The sequence below is a fragment of the Diadema antillarum genome, unplaced genomic scaffold (assembly GCF_040938485.1).
Source record: "Diadema antillarum isolate AM-2024a unplaced genomic scaffold, OU_Dant_1.0 seq00002255_RagTag, whole genome shotgun sequence".
Classification (NCBI taxonomy): domain Eukaryota; kingdom Metazoa; phylum Echinodermata; class Echinoidea; order Diadematoida; family Diadematidae; genus Diadema; species Diadema antillarum.
The window spans coordinates 28,539-33,701 of record NW_027272884.1 but is presented as its reverse complement, the minus strand read 5'-3'; the positions used below and the strand labels follow the sequence as shown (position 1 = coordinate 33,701).

Here is a 5,163-nt window from a genome sequence, read left to right as displayed (position 1 = left end):
TGTTAATGTGCAAGACACATATTTCCGCAGTGGCAAAAAGTGCGTTGCCATGGTAACGGCATGTTGGTAAAATATAGGGCAAAATGCTTCATGGCAAAACTGCTTCATCAGTGTTCTTCCAATTCTCATGGAATTCATATTGAATGTTTGTCTTAGGATATAGGTCAGCATGACACATTTCTTGACAGTGACAAAAAGTATGTTGCCATGGTAACAGCTCACATATTATGAGCCAAAATGATGGAAAATTTTGTGTTGCAAACTACTTCCTCAGTTTTTGCCCAATTTCCATGAAACTTGGTACAGATGTGTGCCTTTGGTTGTAGATGTGCAAGACGCATTTTTCGACAGTACCCGAAAGTACGTTGCCGTGGTAACGGCATATTAATGGCAGAAGATCAAGGAAAGATCTTGCGGATTTAACTACTTCCTCAGTTTTTTGACCAAAGCTTATGAAATGTTGTTTGGCGGGGGTATAACCAGTCGCTGTAGCGACATTTCTAGTTGAAAAAGACTCAACTATAAAACTCCTGGGGGGGGGGGACAAATGGCTCCAGGACTTTAAGCTCTCAAAATAGCTCTGGTAAGTTTGGGTTAAAATTAAAGTTTTCAGTTTTGCAAGCTTTACCAATAAAAGGAACCACATGCATGCTTTCAAGCAGGCAAAGAAACCAAATTCTCGCTCGCGTGAGCATCCGCCGTTTTACTACTTTAGTACTGGGCCTCGTGGCGCGCTCTGCGCTGCGGCTCGAAACTTGCATTGACTCAACACGCGTGATCGAATCGTAGGTCCATTACAACTTTAGAGTACAAATGTCAAATCGAAAAATATCTTTATTAAACATGATTGTGATAATATAATGATTGGAATATGCTCTTTAAAGGTAGGGGATACCTTTTAGAGACCTCCCAAAATGCAGCAAAACATTAGATATGAACCTCAGGGGACTTGTTTAGGCCACTGCTGAGAAATTTGGAAGTCAACAGTTATCTACAATTTGAATAATGCACAAAACTCAACTGCTCAATAGTTCTGTGTGTCAGTCACACTTAAGCCTTTTTGTTGCAGTCTTCTGTATTTTTTTTTTAAATCTATAAACACAAATCTAAAAGTATAAGAGCTGATGTAATAACATATAGAGTGTGTGGCAAGAATGTATATAGAAATGTTTGTAAGTTTTGATGAACTTTCTTCACAAAATATACATGATGGACACACATGCAGTGCATGGTTCTGCAAAGGTAGCCTAGTAATGTACTGGAATTTACGGTGAGCCCCGAAAAAAATTCAATTCAAAATCTAACGGTCAATAAAAATGTACTAGATGTTACCTTCCACTTTCAATACTTTATGGGAGTTTCTAAAATGATACTCTCTTCAACATACCACTGTATTTATAGGCCTACAACTCTTCATTTAAGGCATGCAAATGGGATTCCCTACCTTTAAGACTTTATTTTCATATGAAAAATGTTTGTGCAAAACAATATCAGTGGTTTCATTTTCATGACTGTGCTTTAACTTTTAAGTGGTCGGATCATGGTACATCTGTACCTCTAGATGTAAATACCATGACAACATGAGTCTTATTTATAAAGTCTACTTGCTTATTAAATATTAGAAAATAAAATTGTCATTAGTAGACCTATTTATGCTGTCTTGCACCCATAATTCACTGCTGCTATACACAGTTCTAGCGACTGTGTTATCAAGAAAATTGAATGGCATTTGAAGATGAAACCAATTAAAAGACAACTTTACAAGTGCCAAACTAATAAATGTACATTTCCTCACTTGTGTTTTCTGTACCTACAGATCTTCAATGATTGTGAGACAGTTATGAGTACGCGACAAAGGAAGCGGAGGACTAGTCATGGACATACCTCGGAAGTTGTATGTATACTATACTATTCATGAATATAGAATATAGACATACTGTAGATCTAGATCTACAGATTTTCTTTGTTTTTTATCAAACAAAATTTTTTGAATCCTGAATCTGACTCTAGTGATTAGTCATACAGGAAGCTATTGCAATTGATTGTGCTTTTAAATTGGTTAAAAGGTTGTATAGAAAATTCCCTATAGGACCCTACTGAAAATATGTCTAGACTATAGCTAGGCTTGGTCCCACAGAAATTGCAGATGAGTATTAAAGTTAGTTTACTGACATCCGCCTCCGGCAATCAAGAAGAGCCCCAAGGCCAAACAATGGTAACGGCAAGTAAACCTCTCATTGCCCCTCCATCAAAACTTAACTGATGTCACGGTTTATGTTGCAAATTGTAAGAGTTTCTGTCTTTTTTGTCCTTACCAGACGTCTTCAAGCTACATAGTCAGCAACTGCTGTTTGACCATATCATAGCTATATAAATGTACCGTTTAGGTAATTACAACCACTGTGACTGATCGATCTATAAAGATAGAACTGAGCTGGCAGACGTGTATACATGGTTATATACAGTGTCAGGATTGGATGAATAAACAGGAAAAAGAAGCAGCAAAGTAACAATCATGCATTCTCTCACTAAAAATTAGCAGCTCTGAATTTTGTATTTATGGTGGGACACCACCGTAATTGTAGCACAGTGGCAGTAGTCAAACGAGGGAAAATCTTTAAGTGTTCACAAATTGAGGCACTATGTAACAAAATGTGTTAATTGAATTATTTGAGGGTAATATTGAGTTTGTATTTTAACAAATTGAATTTTAAGGCAAAAATGAAAATCATTTTTCTAGTTTATATGTCCCATTTCTATGTACTTGCAGTTTCCTCGAGGTACTGAAGTTCGTGCATTGTGGCCGCCGAATGGATCATGGTATCCTGCTACTGTAGTTGACTTCAAACAAGGTACTTGGGTTGTGTATCTTTGGGGTATCTTAAAGGGAATGAGGAGTACTGGCAAAGTTTGTAATAATTATTCTTTCTTGTTTCAATTAGGGCCTTAATGTACTGGGAAATTGCATCAAGTGTATTGACTGCGATACTCGGGTGAGCGTCGTGCCCCCCGGGCTCTTGTGTATATATATATATACAGGATGGCCCAGAAAGAACGGACCGGTGTAATTTTTACTTTGTGCTGCAGCAAGGAAACTTTATGATTTATCAGATTTTTTGTGCAGATTGTAGGTCCCTAGCTAAATAAACGATAATGGTTTACCATTCTTCAGAGCAATATTCATTGTCTGATAAAACGAAACACAAAATTTTTGCTAATCCATTCTTTCTGGGCCACCCTGTATATCTAGGTATTTTTATGCCTCCGCCACGAAGTGGTGCCGGAGGCATTATGTTTTCGGGTTGTCCGTCCGTCCGTCCTTCCGTCCGTCCATCCTTCCGTCCGTCCGTAATGAATTTTGTGGACAGGGTAACTATCAAAACCTTTTGAGGTATCCTAATGAATCTTGGCATGTATGTGTATTAGGGGGTGAAGTTGTGCCTATCAACTTTTGGGTGCACATGCTCAAGGTCAAAGGTCAAAAGGTCAAGGTCAAATACATAAAATTTCACTATTTCCACCATATCTATGCAATGCCTGAAGATATTTTCTTGAAACTTAGTGTATCCATGTACTACCCAATTAAGATTCTCTGGTGAAAGTTTGGGTCATGAGGTCAAAGGTCAAAGGTCAAAAGGTCAAGTAAAGATATTAAAACTTCACCTTTTTTCTCTGTACCTTGGAAATTGTTCAAGGTATCCTCATGGAACATAGTATATATACATGTACTGACTGGCAGTGATTATCTAGAAAATTTAGGGTTCATGGGGTCAAATGTCAGGGGTCAAAGGAAAAGGGAAACACTTCAAAATTTTACTATTTCCGTCATGTTTATGCAATGCTGGCAGGATTTTTTTTTTTTTTACACTTGGTGTATGCATGCATAACGTAATAGAGATTCTTTGGAAAGAGTTTTTTTCCTTTTGTTTTTACCTCAAAGGTCAAAAGGTCAAAGAGCAAGTGAAAGTGCTGAACTAAGCTTTTCCTCCATGTGTATCTCGGAAGTGGCTCAAGTTATCTTGAAACATACTACATATTTATGCATGTTCTGCCTGACAGTGATTATTTTATGAATTTTAGGGTCAAAGGCCAGATGAAAATGGTAACAATTTACTATTCAATACAGAAATTGCACTTTTTCTCCATACCTTGAAAATAACTCAATGCATAAACATATGAATGGGTCAAAGTCAAGTTAAAGTCCTTAACTCCCAAATACATGCTCTCCTATTCAAGGAAGGTGAACATTTAACACATTTGTGACAAACTTGTCGTTTTAATATTTTGCCAATTTTGTGAAAATGTAATCACACATTGTCCACATGTACTATCTGGACCTATTAGGAGAATCATGCATTAGGGCGGAGGCATAGCAGTCGCCATAGCGACATTTCTAGTTTGTTTACTAAATTGAAATGTAAAAATTTTACATCCACAAAAAATATTTCATGTACATTTCACTTGTCATCAGTAATTGCGAGCACATGCTGGATGCATCAATGATTAGCATTGATTCATATTGGATGAATAGAAATGAATGTTTTTTGTTTTTTTTCAGGTCGGTTCTTCATCAAGTACGAAGATGATGAAACACGATGGGTATTTCCTCATCAGATTCGCAGTAAGTTTGACATTAGGTTGAATCATTGTACCATTAATTATATATTTTTTATGCCTCCACCCCAAAGGGTGCCGGGTGTCATGTTTTCGGGTTGTCCGTACGTCCGTTCACACAGTTATATCATTACTATGATATATAAAGAATGTCTTCATGGGTTTTCATCAAATCTGGCTCATGAACACTCCATGATATGTAGATGATGTGATCATTTTTTTTATTCAATAATTTTATTAAGTTCCCACTTTAAAAAACAAATGTCCCCACTCTAAACACTGCATACAGCGTGTTGTCTCTGGAATGTATACACCGTCCTGTTATCAGGTGTGATGAAAGGGGACATTTTGTTAAGAATGTGAGACTACATTTTCTATGTCTGTTAGATTAAATGATTATATCAAGTCTCCACTTTACACCCCTCGTACAGGGTCATTTCCTCAGAATGTACAGTGTGGTGTGTTTAACAGTCACATTTGTTATATGATCTACACTATAGAAGTAAAAGGTGGTAGAAGTCCGGAGCTGCGCACCGTCTCCGGGCATTC

At 37.2% G+C, this 5,163-nt stretch overlaps 1 long non-coding RNA gene across 1 annotated transcript; it reads left to right on the top strand.

The window, feature by feature from the left end:
- The first annotated feature begins 1,672 nt into the window (after positions 1-1,672).
- LOC139714372 (uncharacterized) lies at positions 1,673-4,621 on the top strand. Its single transcript, XR_011709692.1, has 3 exons — positions 1,673-1,894; positions 2,771-2,852; positions 4,559-4,621. It is a non-coding gene; the product is annotated as an uncharacterized lncRNA (long non-coding RNA).
- The last annotated feature ends 542 nt before the right edge of the window (positions 4,622-5,163 follow it).